Below are 21061 nucleotides of genomic sequence, written 5' to 3'. Positions count from 1 at the left end.
AACTGGGACACAGAAAGATTAAATAACTTGGTCCAGGACCACACGGTGGCTGAGTAGTAAAGCAGAGATCAAATTCAGAATACTTGCTGTCCATCTCCACCCTGTCCTGCCTCCCGTGGGCACAAAAATGCATAAACATCACTTGAGAGTTATAGGTTTGTTACTAGGGATTTGGGCACATAATGAATTGAAGTAATTTTTTAAAAAACTGTCAAGTTTGGGGCACCTGGCTGGCTCAGTCGGTAGAGCATACAGCTCTTGATCTCAGGGTCCTGAGCTCAAGCCCCATGCTGGGTGTAGAGCTTACTAAATAAATCATTGTAAAGGTTATTCAAAGTTCCATGAAGATATAATTTCTAGAGGTGCCAAGCATTATCAACAACAGCTCCACTTAAGTCTTATTTACAAATGAAATCTATTAATTACATGGTATTCATAGATTTGAAGTCAAGTATGCAGACATTAGAGATTAGGAAAATGCAGATTAACTTCCCTGTCTTGTTAAAAAGGAAATGAGTACCTTCTTATTGGATGGGTTCAGATGCAGGGGACAATGTCACAGAAGGGATGTGCATATCAGATGAGCACATGAATTAGATCCAGCACAGAATTCTGCTCAGGGTTTCAGCGTCCCCATCAATCATGTCTGCTCATGTCCAGATCAACCCTTGTCATGGGATAGCAGAACTTGAGATCAGCTGTCTGCTTCACCGTGAGCACCTCAGGGACATGTCTTATTCATCTTGTCACTGGCTCAATACATTATGGGTACTAAATTCTCAACAAATACTTGTTAAACTACGGAAGTAGTAAGCACCTGCTGTATGCAAGACATTGCATTAGCTGGTGGGAAAACAAAGATTTGGTCTCCATGCAGGGTGCCATGGCAAAGTGCCCAGTACATGGTGGGACCACTAAGGGAGGCACCACAAAGAACAGAGATGGTGAGTGTGGGTCTTCATGCAAGAAATCAACTTCCTCCTTAAAGGTGACAGAATTAGTGGGAGTCCAAAGCTGTCTCAAGCCATTGCCTCTATTTATGTATTTATTTATTTATTTTTGCCTCTCTTGGAAAATAGATCCACAACCCCCTGAGTTTAGCTGTTACTCTACATTTGAAAGTCTTTGTAGAATAACATCTAGGTTCTTTACCTTAAGATTACAACTTGTTTGAATACTTGCTTAGGGTTCTATCCTCGGCACCTTGAAACACAGATGACTCATGGACTGTGCTCAGTAAGGGTATGTTGAATATGCAACCAATGCAGAGCGAGAAAGAAAGGAAAGGAAGAAAAGAAAAGAAGGAAAGTGAAAGACAGGGACAGAAAAAAAGCAACAAGTGGGATAGGAAGGAAAGTGAAACAGAAGAGTCCTGGGAGGTCAAAGAACAGAAAAATCAAGCCAGGATTTAAAATATTCTGTGATCGCTGCATGCGTTCAGCAGAGTTTACATTAAAATCTCCTAAACGAAAGATTGCTATAAAGATATCAGGCACCGCCACTATTGAATACTAGTATATCTCACCATTATAAGACTTTTAGAAGTCTGGTTACTGTTACCGACAGTGGTGTGTGGAGCAGACTTCTCCTGCACAAGGGCGCTGTTAATTGAATGATGCTTTCTCCCCTCCACTTCTAAGAGTTTATGGTTCTCTAACTTGGAAAGTCTGCAGCTTTGGGTCATTCCAGATGTTTACTTCATTCCAGCAGCACTGTCCTTATCCAGCGCTCAGTCTAAGGTCACTAATGCATTGTAAAAGACACAGACGGCACACTCAACTTCCCAGTGAAATCTTTTAAAAAAATATTTCTATAATATAACCACAGAGACTTTAAGCATAGACGGTGGAGTCAGGGTTAAGTTCAAGTTTTGACACTGCTATTTACTAGCAGAATGTCTGTGGGCATGCTACTAACTTCTCTGAGTGTCGGGTTCCCCTTCTGTAAAAAGGAGATAAATAATAACACCAACGTCACAGGGTCCCAGTGAGCATGAGATGAGAGGATGTGTGCAAAGTGCTTATCACAGTGCCTGTCACGGAGTAGGAACTGTCTCCATGAGAAAAGCCTACAGGGCGCCTGGCTGGCTCAGTCAGTGGATCATGTGACTCTCGGGGGTGTGAGTTGGAGCCCCACATTGGGTGTAGGGCTTACATAAATAAATAAATAAATAAATAAATAAATAAACTTTTAAAAAGGAGCACAAGATTATATCATCTCTTCCTATCACTTTTTAATACTCCTTTCCTTTTTTTTTTTTTCTGCCCTAGTAGATTATTCTATAGTGAGGCGTGCTCTGGTACTAAAAACTGGTGATGGTTCACATTAAATTTAAAGATTTTATTTATTTGAGAGAGAGAGATCACAAGTAGGCAGAGAGGCAGGTGGTGGAGGGGTGGGGGGAAACAGGTTCCCCACTGAGCAGAGAGCCCGATGTGGGGCTCGATGCCAGGACCCTGGGATCATGACCTGAGCCAATGGCAGAGGTTCTAACCCACTGAACCACCCAGGCGCACCTCACATTAAATTTAAATAAAAAGGTATAATTGATTGATTTTAGGCCAGATATTATATGGGATGATACAACTGCAAAAGATCCACAGCTGTTAGAGATTTATAACACCACTGCAATCTACTACAGAACTCAGGTTTAAATACAAGTCAGAACTATAAAGGAATGAATGAATGAATGTCAAACTGTTCCTGTGTGTGTTTGTGTGCATATGTGTCAGAGGGAAGGCACTGAACACTTAGGATGCCCTATAATAAACTAATAAACACGTAGCCTGTAAATATGCTTTCCAAACCAAAAGAAGACATGATGTCTGATACATTTTATTGCCCAAGCAATTTTCCATGGTTATAGGTATAGCAATCACGTGGTCAAAGCCTGCTTTGGAGGGATGCCAGGGTTGATATGCTATAGGAAGTCAATTGTAAAAGTCACACACAATGGGTATACCTGATTTCTCCCCATGTGTTTTTTTGCATATTTGCTTTTTTAAAAAAATATGAATTTGTGTAGCTTGTTGACTGGAGCCAGATAAATTGGCCTCCTTCCCCCTTTGTGCCAACAGTTCTACATGTAGAAGGCTACAGTTTTCAATTCGAATACCAAAAGAATCAAATTCTTGCCAAGAGAACACAGCTGGGCAGAAGTGGAGGCAAAGGCTTTCTCCCATCACTCACTTTTGTCTTCCTTACTGGAAATTTTCCCCACTGTAAGCTCAACAAACAAGTCATCATTTCTTCGGTATTTATTACAATGTTAATCATACATACGCACAAAGATAACATGGTACTGACTTTTGGGAAGCAGGCACTTTTCCAGATTATTTTCATTTTAATTATTTTCATATTAATTATCAACAATTTTAATTTTAACTTCAGTGTGCAAGCCTCACTGTTTAAAAAAAATACAATTTTGCTGTGCAAAAGGACTCTGAGAAGGTATTATCACCGATACTAATCAAACCCAAAAAGGACCCACTTGCAAATCCAACTTTTTTACTAAATCCAGTAAGTAATTTTAATAATAATAAACCAGAGAGCAGACCCTGGAGGAAGAGGTGAGATGCCTAAGAGGTGTGGTTAATTGGTAACATGGAACAAGACCTTTGAAGAGGTATCAGACTAAATTAATTAGTTAAGAGAGGCACAGAGTTCACAGCTTGATTACCAAGCTGTTTGATTCCCTCAACACAATAGCCTTAATTTCAACCAACCATATGAACTTGCCTTCCTGTGCAGTCCTTCCAATTACCAAGCAAGGAGTTGAAAATTGTTGATCACGGACTGAATAAGCCCATTCATGCTATCATTATAAGTTTGGATCTGCTGAATATTTTTACTTGAACGAAGTACAAAGATATCCTCACTAACTTAAATGTAAAATCATCTGGCTTGCTTCTTGATTTAGGATACTCTAGATATCTATTTTCTCCAGTGTTAAATGGTAAGGAAGACATTTAAACTAGAAATCGTAAACAGGAAAGTAAAAGCAAAGATTTCCCAGTTGTTTTAGAAATCTATTTAATGAACATTTTTTTTTTCCTGGGGAGGAGTGTCTTTTAATCTAAGTTACTGGTGATTTTGCACAGTATCTTCTCTTGGAAGGAAGATGTGATGCAACTATTTTGATGCCGGTTGATAGAATATTCTTAAATTCTTATCAACAAGTAGTGTTTGCCCAGTGACTTGAAATGTAGTATTAAAAAAAACAAAAGTTGAAGTTATAAAATTATATCTACGTATATTTACATACACTATCACATACACATTTGTATCTATTTACACATTTTGAGAGGGGTAGGGAATATAGCTTTAATGTAATTTAATCCTTGGGATGTGGTATTCATTTTAAACATCAATTCCCAGGTTTAGATAATTAGTACCTTTACAATAACTTCAAAAATTTAAGTTTTTCAACATGTTGCCAAATTTGCATCATTTCTCCTTTAGAATAAAAAGCATTTGCAGAACCTCAAAGCAACAACCCTCTCTCTTTGACTAGAATTAACAGCAACCCAGACATTACGTACAAGATTTACATTCAAGATATTTTGCACCAATAACCATCAGCTGCTGAGAAAGAAAGAATAAGATATGTTTTGAAAGGGAAATTGGGGAGGGTGGCCACAGTAAGGAGAACTGAATCTGGACCCAAGACTTATATTTTGAATTACACGGTAAAAGAGAAAATTCACGAGAACCGGAAGTTGCCAGACGCAACACAGGGAAGTTGCTGCCCGTGTTGAAATTTCTAACTTTATGAAGAACTGACACGGGATCCTAGTCTAAAAGGAAATCATACAGGGAAAGCACAATCTTGGCAGTTATAGTCCAATCCTTGTTATTCTTTACAGCTTTCCCCACCTGACTTTCATTTCCCGGAGCCCCACCTATAGAAAGATGTCAGTCACATAAGCATGAATTCAGTAGCACCGAGAGGTGACATTTAAAAACGATTTTATCTCTTATCTATTATTTTGGCTGAATTCTGCTGTCTTTGTTTTGTTTTGTTCCAACCTATCCCAGTTTTTTTTTAAAGATTTTATTTGACACAGAGAGAGAGAGAGAGATCACAAGTAGACAAGTAGGCAGAGTGGCAGGCAGAGGGGGAGGGGGAAGCAGGCTCCCTGCCGAGCAGAGAGCCCGATGCGGGGCTCCATCCCAGGACCCCGAGATCATGACCTGAGCCGAAGGCAGAGGCTCACCCCACTGAGCCACCCAGGCGCCCCATCCCAGTTTTTTAAAATATTTTTTTAATTTTTATTATTTTATTTTATTTTTTTAAAAGATTTTATTTATTTATTTGAGAGAGAATGAGTGAGAGAGAGAATGAGAGAGAAGAAGGTCAGAGGGAGAAGCAGACTCCCCAAAGAGCTGGGAGCCTGATGCGGGACTTGATCCTGGAAGTCCGGGATCATGACCTGAGCCGAAGGCAGTCGCCCAACCAACTGAGCCACCCAGGCGCCCTATTATTTTATTTTTATTTATTTATTTATTTATTTATTTGGTGACAAGCCTAATCCTATACCTTAAGGGCAAAAAGAATAATCGCGAGAGTTCCTCATGGTTTTCGTAATCCGGCTGCACAAGTACTACTGGGCATATTAACACGAGCAGGGGGCCATGCTATACATATCTAGCCATTTACAGACACTTCTATATTAATGTTCTATAGTTGATGAACGAAAGGAGGATCAAAGATCAAATTCTGCTTCACCTCCATCTCCCTGCCAGCCAGTAAGCATGATCTAAGTCACTCCTGCCTTAACCACACAACAGCACTCTTTCCTTAATCACAGAGATTCCTCCTCCCTATCATCCCCCCCCCCCGCCCTCCCCTGCCCCAATTCCCGCCTCCTCCTCCTCCTGTTCCTCCTTAGGCTGCCTTGGCCACTCCTAGAGGTGAGAGAGGGACTCCCATGGCTGCTGGGTTACTTTCTCTGCCTTGCACACAAGTTCGAACCAACTTTGTTCTGGGGCTTTCTATACGCTGTTTCACTCAACATAATTGTCCTGATGTCTTAACTCTTCATCCCCGGATACTTCCTATCTGGCTGCAGCACCAGCCACCAGAGAGCAAAACCAGTGTTTTTGTTCTACAGGGATGAGTGCCAGATCCAGGAGACAAATGCCTTCGCTGATGGAAGAGGCTGCCCATGGGACTCGAGTTGGTCCTGGAGTAGATGAAGAGAACAGGGACAAAGAAGAAATGATCATGTGCTGGGGGGGGGGGGGTGTGGTATTGAAAAGTGAGCAAGGAACTGAAGGTGCTATTTTTAGCCCAATTACTATTAGATGCCAAGGAGAGTCCTTGCCGGGTTAGAACTCATGGTATTTCAGAACTAAAGGAAATTTCATCATATCAGAAAGAAAGCACCTAGCAGAGCATCTGGCATATAGTAATTGTTTGATAAATGTCAGCTGACTCTAAATAAACACCTATTATAGGATTTTTTATTGGGTGTGAAAATGGGGGTTCAAATTTTATTCCTATATAAACTCCTGCCTGCGGATATTAAGATTGATTTAAAAGTCCAAGACATTCCTGGAGGTGAAGGTGGTAGTAAAAGCCACCACTCAAGAACTCCGAGAGCCTGTGTCACCCCGTCTGGGCCTGCCAGCATGAGGACATGTCCAGGGAAGTCACAGGCCCTTGGCATGTCGCCTAGTGACGGTGTCTGCCACTGTTCCCCCGAGCATATCAGAAAGGGACCCTTAGTGCCACAAAAGAAAGCAATAGTCGTTGCTTTGATGTTCTGACTTCCTGTTTCCCAAATCAGCTTTGCTTTAGGAAGCTAAAAGCAGGCTGCCTCAGAAGTCTGGAGGCGTACTTCACACTATTCTCTTTATAGGAACCCAAGGAGACCCAGCTGATTTTCACTTCAAAACAAACCAACCTCTCCTTTCAGGAGGGTTGGGTTGGGTTTGAATTGTTACCAACCAGAAGGAACAGTAGGAGCTGGGGCTCCTGTCCTGGCTCCTGTCCTCGAACTAAGATGACCAGGCTTTTGCTTTCCTTCTGCCTAATCATGGCAGGCTTCCTGCTAATGGCGGCAATGCTTCAGACCAAGGGATTTTCCTCATGGATAAGCCAACAGCGGTATCAATGTCCTCCCTTTCTTCTGGCTGATACGGTTCCACAAAAATGAGGACTATGTGATAAGGGATTATCCCAGCAAAAGACTGGCAAATCTAGGGGCGCCTGGGTGGCTCAGTCATTAAGCGTCAGCCTTCAGCTCAGGTCCTGATCACAGGGCCCTGTGACTGAGCCCCACATCTGGCTCCCTGCTCAGCAGGGAGCCTGCTTCTCCCTCTTCCCCTGCCTGCCTCCCCCTGCTTGTGCACGCTCTCTCTAATAAAGAAATAAAATCTTAAAAAAGAAGACTAGCAAATCTAGCATTTCTTTCTTCCTTTCCATCTTCCTTCTTCGTTCTAGAAGTCTGTTTGCCCTCATGGTCTCAATGCCTTCTGAGGGAAAATTCTGCTCACTATAAATGAAAGGAACTCGCCCGCTGAAGGTCTTGAATCCTCTGTCTACTTCAAAGTTTTAAAGGTAATTTGGCAGACGTGTCATGTGAGGGATCAAAATATTTCACAGACACACTGAGAAATGGGAGAACGCTGCGTGACGTGAACAAGAGCCTGGGGTTTAGTTGGCTTTCGCATACCTTCTTACATAGCCTTTTCTTATCACTAATCATTTGCCAAATATTCCAGAACCAAAAACCCAGAAGGCTAAGGTGAAAAAAAAAAAAAGGAGCTGACACCCCAAACCAATGACTAATTTTGTTTGCCTGAAACACACGACCAACCATATGCTTACTGCAGCTGGAAATCCTGACTAACTCATGCTCTAGATGCTCACACCTTATTACACCTACTCCAGGCTACTCTGTAAATGTTGTTTATGGAGCAATCGATGCTGTAAACCAAGTTATTCTCCAGCCTAAAAACATATATAGTTGTGCTTTCTAAAGAGCTTTAATGAACAGAATAAAAAGGTGCTAAAAGCTGTCACTCCCAGGATCTAGAAATTTTCGCAGGTTCACCCAACAGCGTTGTGTTGGTTTTTTTCGTTGTCAATACAGTAATGTATGTAACCAGGTTTTCTGGCGGGTTTCTTTTTTTGGGGGGGGGGGCGGGAATGATGGAGTAACACTTTAGTATTGTGCTTAATTTGTTTTACATCTCATTTCATCAATTGATTGCTAATTACACAACCATTAGCTGTGTCGTTTTCTATTCTTAAGTTTGAAATAGGGTGTATCTCAAGAGAGAGAGGAGACTCATTTACAATGACAGAATTTAGTTACCAACTCATTAGAACTGAGATTGTATTTTATTTGCAGAGCAGTAACTTGAGTTTAACATTTAAATGTCTATGATGAAAAGCCTAATTTCATCTCAGATTCTCAGAGTTGAGAAAGCAGTAGTAAGATATAGTGACACTGGGAGGCAGCTGAGGGCGGCGGAGGGGGGCGTGGGGGGGGATCAGGAGGGTAAGGGGTGAAGACAAGATCCTTAGGCTCCAACTGGAGACTCCAAGTGCCCCGGAAGGCAATATTTTCCTCCCCTCTAACAATTATTTAAGTCAAAGGAATATGCAGAGATTGTCCAGGCTTCTAAGGATGTTTCCAATCTCCTAAGAGACCCCACTCAGTACTTCCTGTGAGTAAATCTTTTTCTTTTCTACTACTGGGCTTAATTCTCATTAGTATAAAATAGTAATGAGAAAGGCTATGTGACTGTTGTCTTCTCTATTTGTGTAATCATTTGCATCAATATCCTTGGTATATTTAACAGACGCTTGGCTTCTGCCTCCCGCCCACAATTTTCAAATTCATTTAGTGTGTGCATTTGTTCGTTGCAGAAAAAAATAACCATGCTCAGGTTTTCTTCCAAATCTATGGTAAATGTGTACATTTATATTTGTTTAAAAATCAGCTCTCTTCTTGCAAATATGTTCTCTCTGGATGGGACCATTTTTGATTTCTAAAAAGTCAAAAGAAATTTTTGAACTCTTTTAACTTACATTTAACTCATCTTAAAATGAAGTGGGCTTTTCCCTCATTTAAATTTTCTTGACATTCTTTTCCTACTAGAAGCAACTCAGGCCCAACTATCCCAAGATTTTTAGTGTGTATCTGTATGTGTGTTTTTACCCTTAAGATGTCCTTTTCTACCTTGGGTTCCCAGCTAGCACTCTTTTCTGTGTCTCATGTTTTAGGAATACCACTTGGTAAATACATAATACACAAAGTGCATCTCCTTAGGACTAAAAATCCACAGACATTAAACCTTAAGGCATTCCAACGGCAATATGTCTCATTTGGCAGTTTGCAAAACAGACATGTGACTGTCAAGGTAGTGAACGAACCTTGCTTAGTATGTCAGAACCCTACCTTCCCCTCAAATACAGACGACAAAACATTACCGACCCAGTTTGAAATAACATCCGCTAGAGCACTGACTTTTCAACTTTTTTGCCAGCAACAGTAAGAAACACATTTCACATCTTAAATGCATATGTGTCTAGATGTGAAAAAGTCTTACCAAAAATATCTAACCTTCCTACATGATATATTCTGATATTTTCCTACTATCTTGTTCAATTTTGTTTTAAAAAAGTGCTAGTCATAACCTACTACACGGATTTCATCATGCGCTAATGAGTTGTTGCCTACCACTTAAAAACTATGACGACAGGGGCGCCTGGGTGGCTCAGTGGGTTAAGCCTCTGCCTTTGGCTCAGGTCATGATCTCAGGGTCCTGGGATCGAGCCCCGCATCAGGCTCTCTGCTCAGGGAGCCTGCTTCCCCGTCCCTCTCTGCCTGCCTCTTTGCCTACCTGTGATCTCTGTCAAATAAATAAAATCTTAAAAAAAAAAAAAACTCTGACGACAGAATGAGTGGACTTTTCCCGTACCACGAGGTGATGTTGGCTCCCTATATATATTATATAGTAGGGTAAATTTTCATTAACTTTGACCCTACTGGGACAGGCTATGGTAGTTACCTGAGCGAGGTATATATCAAAAATCTATTTTTGAATATATTTTTAAATAACCTATAAAGAGTCTGCTAAACAAAATAATGTCAAGATGGAATATACGTAACCTCTTGGAATGAGATATTTCTAACATTTCTTGGATCATTATTTAAATGCAGCTGTGCTAATTATAAATGAGTGTTCATTTTCAGGCCAGCAGAGTATCTGCTTAGAAAAACCTGGTTTGGGGGCACCTGGGTGGCTCAGTGGGTTAAAGCCACTGCCTTCGGCTTGGGTCATGATCTCAGGGTCCTGGGATCAAGTCCCACATCGGGCTCTCAGCTCATCAGGGAGCCTGCTTCCCTCTCCCTCTCCCTCTGCCTACTTGTGATCTCTGTCTGTCAAATAAAAAAAAATCTTCAAAAAAAAGAAAAACCTGGTTTGTTCTCAGTCCAAAACATTTTGTAGACCAGAATATTGCTTTTAACCTGAGTTCGCAAAATTTTAGCATATCTTAACATTCAAACTCAAGAATGTTCAAAAATAAAATCACTTTTTAAAAAAATATATTTTGGAGTCATCCAGTCACTCTTTATAAATCTCTTCGAGGTCTCATCTCATAGCCACAACAGTAATGGGTATACAGTACATTTGTAGAGTGTTTTAAACTTCAGAAATCTCTTCTATTTTGTGAGCTGGTAATGACCAGAAATCCTTGGATTACTGGATATTTAAAAAAGCATATAATGACATTTGCCAGACCCCAAAATGAAACTTAATATTTGGTTTGTTGTGCACGTGACAGATGACCCAATCCCATGAAGAAAGCCAGGGGTCTGGCCTGTAATGACGGCCTGTATTTTAGAGGTCCAGCCTACCCCCTGCATCCCCTCCCCCAATAATGTGGAAGATATGAAAGAAATTAAAATTTCAAGGTAAAGGATCAAGCCATCTTCAAAGAAGTGGGGGTATCACACAACCTCCCCTGTGCGGTGGTATTTACTAAAGAACTGGGAACAGATGTTTATCTTTCGCGAACATTTAACATTTGGGCAAATTGGAGGCTTAGGAAGTGAAAGGAGTGAAGGACAGGCCAGGAAGTCCAGAATTCCTGGATGCGAACCTAATCTCGGTCTGACTCTGTTTTTGCTCTAAATCAATGCCAAACTCTTCACACCTCAGCTGCTTTACAGCAGGCAAGAATTATACTGGGGACAAAACCGCTTCCTGGGAATGTCTCAGGTTAAACGGTTAATATTACAGCCCTCAGCCTCTAAGGTACTTCCACAGAAGGCCAAGTGCTCCGTGTGCACCTTATTTACCTTCATTATATCAGAGAATCAAAATGCAATATTGGTGTCCTGTGAAACCGACCTTGAAAAGAGATCATCCCTTCCATCCCCAAGTTCTCGTCCACCTTAGCAACGATCCGTTATTCAACGAATTAGGAAAGTCAACCATGGGATCTTGGAGGTTTTCAAGGTAGCTCTAACACCTGCGAGTTGAGCATTTTCCCAGTTAATTAAGACGTGGGCCATTTCGGGGCCCTCCTCCTTATGTGTCCCTTCTCCACTGGGTTGTCAACCAAAAGGAAATGCCCTACCCACCCGAGTCCTGATTTGGCAATCTGGGGGCCAGGTCTTTGGTTCCTGTCCTGAAAAGCGGCTCAATTTCCCAGACCACCAGGCCCTGCCTCCCTGGGGGCCTCTGCCAACGAGGTTCTGGGCTCTTCAAAGGGCAGAATGTGGTTTCACTTTCTTCTCACCACCTTCTGATAAAAGGGCCCTGGTCCCCTCGTGGCATTTAATGAACGGTCCTCTCCTCCTGGATTTGGACTTTTGGCCTTTCCAACTGGTCATTAACTGGCAGGAAATGCCCTCGTTGGCAATCACTATTGTGTAAATAGAGCTATAAACTCTCGAAGGCCCCGTGCAGTCCCAGCCCCTAAAGCTGCACGTGTGTGTGGGGAGGAGGGAACTCTTGATTATAAAAGCACTGCCTTCCAAATTAAACTCAAACCACATGATACAGTCCATAAAATATACAAAACATGCAGTCCAGTGACAGATTTATTGTGGCTTTACGGAATAAAGCAAAAAAGAGGGAAAAAATCTTATGGAAAACACTGCTACTTTTGACCCCAAGGGCCCCCCAAACAGGAAGCTGAAAACAAATCAGGCAGCTGTGGTCTCGCGAAGTTATGAAGGAGACCGGGGTGCAACCAGCATTTCCTGTCATTGCTTGTCACCGTTTCAGAGTGCCTCTGTCTGAACTGTTTTCTTTGATGGCTCAAAATACGGAAATTTCTTTGGGGGTAGATGGAAGACTAGGAGGAGGCTTGACAGTGAAAAAATGTGATATTTACCTCCTCCCCCCCCAAAAAAATTTACTTAGTGCAGGTCATAGGACAGTCGCTTGAACGTGTGCATTTTGAGGACTATAGGAATGGGCCACATCAGTAAAATAAGCCTTTGGAACCGGACATTAGCTATCCCCATTGCTTCCTGTTCATTTAGGATCAATTTCCAGAACCACTATTTTATTAGTAAGGGAGAGGACCGCAGAGTCCAGCATCCCAGAGAAGAGGAACTCACTTCTTAGAGCCAGTCTTTCTGCCCTAGCTCTCTCTCTCCCCACCCCACAAGGATGTCGAAGTGCACGTGGTGAGTTTTCCAAAGGGATCATACTTTAGATGCTTTTATTACTATGCTCATCATCACACTCTTTGCCACACATGGAGGTGTTCTTGTCTTTTTCCAGCAGTGTGAAATGCCAAGCCTTATGCCACATTGTTCCAGCCTGTCAGCTTCTCAATACAAAGGAGCTCAACACAAAGGAGTTTTAGCCAGAAAGTAAAAGCATTTTGCCCTCCTATTATCACTACATTGAGGCTCCCAGTACACACAAATGAGTCCCCCAGCAAAACCAGGTTTAGCACTCTCAAGAAGTGGATTCACAGGAGTTGCCTAGGCAAAAGTCAGCCCCTACCCCAAACCTAAGGTCCTTCTCAAAAAGGCCCTCTCTCGGGGTGCCTGTCAATCAGAGCCCAGACCCTGGCTCTCGGGAAGCTGGCAGCATGCTTACTGACCGTGGCCTCTGTCTCCACCTGAGGCCACTGCCACGGGCATTCATGAAACAGATCAGGTTACTTGGCACCCCCCACCCCATGTTTTCTGCATTTGGAAGCCCTTAGACCTAAAATGTGACCTTATCATGTATATAATTTGTCCACTTCACACTTCTGGATGAGCTAAGAAGGTCTTTTTCGTGCTATCCAATTACTTAGGGAAAATGCTCGCATAAACAAGTTAAGAGTTTAAACTGTTCTCAAAATCCCTTCAGAAAAGAATCCGTGCCTCTTCCGTGGGACCCTCATCCATCACAGACGGCAAGCACTTTGAATAATGTCACTGCGCTGGGTAACCAAACAGCACCTGCAACTGGACCATCTCCTGAACACCAACTTCTCCAGGACACGGGTGACCTCCACTTGCTGTGGGTCTCGTTGAATGGGTCTCCATACATTTTTTAGCAACTCAGAAAAAGTGTTATATGGTACCTACATCTGATTGCAATAAAGCAGCCACCTCAACAGGATGTGTCCACCTTGCTGTCTTGGTTTGTAAAGCAAAAAATAGTAATTATACTAAGGGAAATATGCCCAAGCTAATATTATACACAGTGCTTTTCTTTTGCATTGTTTTGTTTTCCCTCATGAAGGTTGAAGACTGCAAGACAAAAGGTGAAATGCAAGCTCTTTGGTTCTTTTACTCGCTTTTTTTTTTTTTTTTTTGCTAATAAGCCACCGTCACCCCCCCCCCCCCACAAAAAAACCCTACCCCCTTGTTTGGTCTCTTCATACTGCCACATAAGGGGAGACTGCAAAGGCTGTACCTAAAGGTTGATGGTCCTCCGGGCACAAAAGATGATTGTGGGAGACCTGAAACGGCAGCTCATTTGTCTCTTGTACCGTGTAGACAGTGCTTTCTGGAGCCAGTAAAAAGAGGAGCTATTCATACCTGTATCTTGGTAAATAAACACCTATGCAAATTCAACCTCCAAATGGGCAATCAGGGTTTAACTGCAAATGAGACAGCTCTCAGTGTCCTTTGGGTTTTTGTCAGTGACTTCATCACTGCCTAAACCATGCATGGCACAATGCATCGAGTCCCAGTGTTTCTCATTGTGTGCTTTTTTCTTTTCTTTATTAACCTGGTGCAGTGGTTTGGAGAACTTGTTGCTGAAGACAGATTTCCCTGGAATGGGAGGCGGGGACGGTAAATGCCACCGCAGGTGACAGAAAACACAGCAGCGGGCTGGCAGGCTGCTCCTGGAGGACTCAGCCACTGCGTGCTCTCCCCTGGACCCATCCCAGTTGCTTCTGTGGCCACCAAAGGACACTCGACCTAGACTTCAGCATGTCTGCTGCTGTTGTTACCGATGTGGGGGGGGGGACCGTAAAGATAGAGATAATGCTACCTGAAGTCACAGGAGAGGTGTTCACCAAACCTAAGGACAAGTTAGAAAGACTGATCCACACTTCCTTTTCTTTAACAAACTTTGATGGAGACCCTACTACGTGCCAGGCACTGAGGATGTGAGGTCAGAAGACCCAGCCACCTGTCTAATGAGGGACCTGGACATTCAGGGACCCCTGCATAAGCCCAAAGAAATGTTTCTCAAACTTTCACACCAAGTGCAGGGGAAGCCAGGAGGCTCAGGGTGCAAAGAAGCCGATGAGGACAATTTGGAGGCCATCTGAATGATCCAAAGTGGAAAAGAAGGGCCAGCAAGCTGCCAGGCTCTAGGATGCTCCCATGGCTTCAGGAGATCAAATAGACTGTCGGAAGTTTCTAGCGTCAACCCCCCGCATTTCTGTCCAGACTGCCTTTCTCAATTGGAGGCCCTTTCTTCCCGGGCCCTCTGACTTCACCCACTGTGCAGGCGTAAAACAAACTCCTGCCTAAAATGGGAAACAAATCACTCCTACTCATAAGCCAACTTAGCACGGATGGAAGTGGGCCTTGAGAGAGGACATAGTATTTAACAAGCATGCCTAATTGATTCCTAAATCTCTAACCAGGCTCCTTTCTTCCCCTTAACGCTTTGTTCTCACGGCTGTTATCGAGTTCTGGGATGACTGTGCTTGAGTTTCTTGAAAAGCATCATGTACATACAGAGGGCGAATATATATGTGTGTCATAGATGTATGCATGTGAATATACATGTGAATATACGCATTATGTTCACACACACACACACACACACACACGCATTTAAATCAAGCTTTCTTTCATTCTTCCTTCCTCTCGAGTATCCTTTTTCCAAAAGTTAACTGCCTGGAATTGAATAGGTATTTTCCCATAATCTGCCAGGCAGAAATCAATGCATAGCTGTACAAATTGTTCTAAAGTGACAACTAATTTGGGTACACATGCACGTGTGTGCTTCTGTGGATGTGCCTAGACCACTTGGGAACACCTTTACTTCTCACCTAAAATTAAGGTTCCTCTTCCCAGACTGCCTTATGCTTCCCACCAATCTTTTAAAAACACTGTCACTCCAATTCATACGAAGTAGAAATAAATGATAGATTGATACTGTGTTTTTACTAGAATGAGCTGGAAAAAAAAAAACACCTATCTGATCCCTTTTAGGTCACATGGATGTCATTAACACTTGGTAATGGAATAGATATCTTATTTATCCAAATTCTCAAAGTCGTCTTTCCGACACTGTCATTTGGCTGTCTTGAGGCGATAGAAAACCATTCAGGAAGAGGAGGGTGCCTTGGAAGCATCTGGTTTCCTTCAGATCTGAAAGCCCACATGAATACAGATCTAATTGGTTTCTTTTTGGTCATAATTTGTGTTTGTTTGTTGTTTGGCTTGTAATGAAAATTAAACTCCTTGCTCCCAAACACAGTTTATTTTCCTAGAGGGAAAAAAAAAAAAAAGAAGAAGAAGAAAACTGCCATCTCGTTTTATCTGAGGCACAAATATCTTTCTATTTTCAAAGTGACAAGCGTATCACACACCTCAGAAAGAGCCCACAAAGAAACACAACTTCTGATTTCTGTTTTCTGACATTACGTACACCGCGAACAGGGGTGGTGGGGGGAATCCACCTGTTCAGCCTATGAGATGTGGTTTGAGGAAACACAACAGCTCGCATGGAAGAACTCTGAAGGAAAGGTGACCACAGCCTTGTGCTCTTTCAGATACTTGATAGTCTTCACATAGCAGTGACCATTATCTACCTTTAATTAGATGATCAGATTACTTGTCAAACACGTATTGTAACTTACTCTTGTCTGCTGTGCCCCAGTCCCTGTTTGCCATCCTATCAGACAACATTATTTATTTCCAAACAGAAAAATCCCACCCCCTTCCTGAATGTCTTGTGCTATTAAGTAGGAGAAACCCACGATTTTAGGAATGAAAATCTTCGTCACTTGATGGCTTCTTGCCCCCTTCCGCCCATCCCCTCCATCTCACATCTAAAGACAGCTGGGTAGAGAGCAAAACTGAATTTTAGACTACACTGTCAGCATCTGCACAGCAGCCAAGAGACTGTCACTGTTTCAGCACGTGCAGTGCAGTAGAGCCTCTAAAGACAAAACCATCCCCCCACCCCCACCAAGCTGTTGTGGTTACTTTTTCCTACTGTAGAGCTGGGCCAATAATCAAACACCTACTGGTCAGAAAAATGAATTACACCTCTACTTCCACAGAAGGCCAAGTGCTCCGTGTGCACCTTATTTACGTTCATTATATCAGGGAATCAAAATGCAATATCGAGGTTCAGTGAGAAGCAAACAGAATGCAGACCCTCTCATCTACTTTACCAAATTTTTCGGTTCCTGCAAGTACGCCAAAATATACTGTTGCAATTAAAAGCTGGGCACGGAATCTGCTCCTTTGTGAGTTTACAAATGATTCATTCTTCTTTTTGATTCAGTATCTCTTAAGTATCTACTCTGTGTGAGGCTTTGCTTAGGTAAAGGGTGGGCACAAGGGAATACCAAAGATACTTAGGATACCAGCTCATAATCACAGGTTTTTATCCCCCTGAAAAAGCAGCTGTTGTCAAATGCATGCAATAGACAATTGAGGGGGGAGAGGGGTACTTTATAATAGTCCTGGGAATCATTATGAGCGCTTAAAGCAGCAAAGGAAATTAGAGAAATGAAGTAGCTCTCAGAAGTAGAGCAAAACATGCAGTCACCACCTCTAGCCTCTCACTGTATCAATTCTCTCTCAAAATAATTTTTTTTCTGGCAAACCCCTTCACTGATGTTTTCACACAGGGTCTCCCATCTCATCACTGTATAAAGCTGCAGAATGCTAACTGACAAAATTTCCTCCTAATGCCTCTGACACTGGTTTAGCCAGTGTCTGTCTCTTCTGGCCCCAGGGTTTAGTGTTTGCACTGCTGTTGATGTTGTTGTTGTTGTTGTTTTTTAAGAATGCGTATGGTCCAAAGTCATTCGTCAACAAGGCAGCTCATCAGGAGGTCAAGTTTGTTGAACTGGGGGTCTAAGTCTCTAAGCACGAAAAATAGGAGAAGTTGGTTGTGGTCACCCTCAACCCCCTTCCCCGGGCAGGTGGGACACAGGATGCAGCTATCTATTTGCTCTACCTGCGGGAGCTCTCCTTTCCGACCTGGAGCAATGAATCTCCCACACACTTTTCTCAACAATGATCTGCAAACACTGATACAAAATTTATTATATAGTAAATTTCATTGTAAACAGTTCAGTTCTTCCTTTCTAGACACACTGCAGCACCTGGGCAGGAAAACTGCATTGCTCTTTAATAGGTGCAAAACAATCTCTTTCTCCCCTTCCCAGAAGCTGGCTAAATTTAATAGCAGGAGAGTCTGCCAGGCAAGTGGATTCTACTGCTTGGAGAGATGTAAAAGGTGGACAGAGGCAGAATAATACCAGCTGGCTATGGGCAAAAGCCCTTTTACACTATGTTTAGGGAAGTTTCCATAAACATCAAGGCACCTCCCAAAGGTACTGCATACTGGGGAAAAATTTTGAAAAACAACTTTAAAAAGTATTTAAACATTTGCATAGGCAAAAAGGAAAATACAAAATGTGAATATAATCAGAAAAATCTGAGGTCTCTGTTAAGCCTGTCAATATGCCTTTTATCGGAGGGGGGAAAAAAAAAACCTTGGATGAATTGTATTAAGGATGCTTAGTCACCTGCATGGCTATTTCAAGAGTCTGCTTTCCAACCATTACATCAGTAATCACCCAGACTTATCGATTAAACCGGTCAACACAGTGAAAAAATAGCAGTCATTTCAAAATTAAATCTTGCAATAATTTTGTTTTAATTGATACTTTCCTGTGGCGTTATCCCACATGCGGGGATCCGAGCCCAATTAAGCAATTCAGGAACATCTAGGAAAAAAGAACTTCTCTAAAACACACTACCTCAATTACAGCAATGCAATAAGTTCACTCTCACTGTTGTAGCTATACATATCAATCAAAAGACAGTAGTCAGAAAAGCACACAGTAGGTCCACTACCGTAATGTTAACACCGCACAAATCAAACACCTGAATATTAAGTTTCGTTACTCCTCTTGATTTAACGGCGTTTCCTTACCATAAAAGGTGTGTGAATGCTAAAAATAAAGTCCCCCTTTTACCAGTCTCCTAAGATCTATCTATCCTCATGCCCTTCAGATGCCAAATGTGTCCATCCAGAGCGGGAAAAGACACCGTTCTGCAAGGAAGCTGCGGCGCTGCTCACGACAGCGCATGAACATGGGGAAATTAGTCGTTAAAAGCATTTGCTGATGATATGCCACGCAAGAAATTCCTTTAAATTACAAATACATATATATATAAAGGAAGAAGAACATGCAGGGAAAGGTAGAAGAAAGGAAAAACCGCAGAAGGGGAAGAAGAAGAAAGATCAAAGCCCTAAAATTGCAACAAAGTTGCAGGATTACTTTTCCTTCTACTTGCCACTTGAAAAACTAAAGTTTAAAAGGCGTTTGCTTTCGCTGGCGTCCTAGGAAGGCAGCCACTCTCGCAAACCCCAACTCCTCTCCAGCCTTACCTTCTGCTGCGAGCGCAAACCCAGGGGCTAAGGGGTCCTGCTATCAGCGGCAGTGGCGAGGGCAGCAGCAGCGACAGCGGCACATGCCATCTGTTAGAGGCAGAAGCAAAAGCAGCGCTGCGCGAGGTGGCCCCGGTGCCGGGAGAGCCTTTAGCAGGGGTGCGTACTGAATGCCGCCATTTTAAAGCGAGCCTCCTGAAATCATTAGATATAAGCAAATTAAAGCCCGCCCCACCTACAGAACTTCTTGGCTGGGACGTGCAACCCTGCTCCGAGTCGCCGCTGTGGGGTGTAAAACGTCAAGGCGAGAGACACGCGCACGGGGACTCCCGGACGGAGGCGACGATCCCTGCGCTCCCCCCCCTGCTTTCCCCCGCTCCCGGGCTCCCGCGAACCTCCCCTCAGGCCCCCGAGGCCAGGAGATTTTCAGCGCAGGGGGTCGGTGAGGAGGGGTCCCAAGCCAGGGCAGGCCGGCGCGCTGGGGCACAGGGGGTGCCCGGCCCGGCCACCGCCCCCCCCTCCGCCACCCGGGCTCTTGGTTCAGTCCGCGCGCGGAGCACACCTCGGAGCTCCCGGCTCCCTCACGGCGGCGGGCGTGGGGCTCCCGCCCGGGCTAACTGGCTGCCATGGCAACCCCGGCCCCAACCCCGCCCGGCCGAGCCCGCCGCCGCCGCCGCCGCCGCCGCCGCCGCCGCCGGTCCTCCCCGCGCGCCCCTCTCTGTGTCCCGCGCCCGGCGCCCGGCCAGCGGGACACGCCGCGGCGGCCGCGCCGCTGGCGGGGGGTAGGGGGTTTCGGCCGCCCAAACGGCAACTCGCGCGCAACTCCGCCGGCCGGTGGAGTGGCGCGCGGGCGGTGGGAGCGCGGGGCCGGCCCTCGGCAGCCCGGCCCCGCCCCGCCTGGCCAGGTAGCGCCCGCGCGCCCGGGGCCGGACGCCGCCAACCTCACCTGGCTCGCCGCGCGCGGCTCCTGGCCCCGGCTGGCCGCTGTGGACCCGGTGGCAGTCAGGCGGCGGGCGCCCCCGCTCCCGCGCCCACCGGCGCCTGTCCTTCGCCTCCTTCCCGCCGCTCCCAAAGAGCGCCAAAAGTCGCGCTCCCGAGCCGAGTGCGGGCACTTTCTTCCTGCTGGGCGCCGCTCGGTCTCCAAATGTATTCTTTGTGTGCTCCGTTCATTCGTGCGTGGTTCTCCGAGGGCGCCGCGCGGGCTTTATTCTCAGGGGGTGTGGCGCCTCGCCCCCCAAACCCGGCGGCCCAGCCCCCGCTGCAAACGCTCTTTGTCGTTTCTTTATTAAGGGAAAGGAGGACAAATCATAACGCTCAGGTTTTACAAAAGCGAAAACAAACAGAGCTCGCACACATCCCTGGCGAGGGGGCAGGGAGGCGGCAAAGTTTCTGGAGCTTCAGAAACTGGAGTGCCCATGAGAAATGCAGTGTGGTTCACAGCTGTATGCTTAGAGTCACTGCAGATACGGGCAAAGTGAGACAGGTAATTTCAAAAACGACCTTAGTCAATAAATGTGTCCGGCTCACTGAAGGCCAATAAATAAATAAATAAATACTCACCAGCTGCCTTCGTGGGACTTCCCTTCTATAAAAGCCCCAATCCTTTATTTCCCTTTAAGAACCCCAGACAGGGAAAGGTTGATCCGTGCCAATAGCTCCCCTTCTTCGACGGAGTTTGAAGGATAGCAAAAGCCCTAAGGTAGGGTCCCAGATACTTGTGAATGGGAAATGGACAAAGCCGATGAAATTTTATATTTTGATTTAAAAACGTGCATCTGGGCAGCTAAATTACCAGTTTCGATCTAATGCAAGTGTAATAGGAACACCAGCTGTCCCTTAATTGGAGCGCCACAATAATAAACGCGTGCTTTTATTTAATTTTATGAGGACAATTGTAGTTAACATACGCATATGCGAGAGCCTCGGTGACAAGCTCATAGCAATTCATGGGCTGCTCTCCTGCCATGAATGCTTCACC

At 44.2% G+C, this 21061-nt stretch overlaps 1 protein-coding gene across 4 annotated transcripts in view; it reads right to left on the bottom strand.

Moving 5' to 3' along the window:
• Nucleotides 1–19263, bottom strand: part of MBNL3 (muscleblind like splicing regulator 3) — a 100230-nt gene extending 80967 nt beyond the window's left edge. For all 4 annotated transcript variants that reach the window (XM_047716281.1, XM_047716280.1, XM_047716283.1 and 1 more), the window contains exon 1: nucleotides 19084–19263. The gene's annotated coding sequence lies outside the window, so the exon portion shown is untranslated. The remainder of the gene's footprint in view (nucleotides 1–19083) is intronic.
• Between the last annotated feature and the right edge of the window lie 1798 nt (nucleotides 19264–21061).

The sequence above is a fragment of the Lutra lutra genome, chromosome X, assembly GCF_902655055.1.
Source record: "Lutra lutra chromosome X, mLutLut1.2, whole genome shotgun sequence".
NCBI lineage: Eukaryota > Metazoa > Chordata > Mammalia > Carnivora > Mustelidae > Lutra > Lutra lutra.
This window is presented reverse-complemented; position numbering and strand designations above follow the sequence as displayed.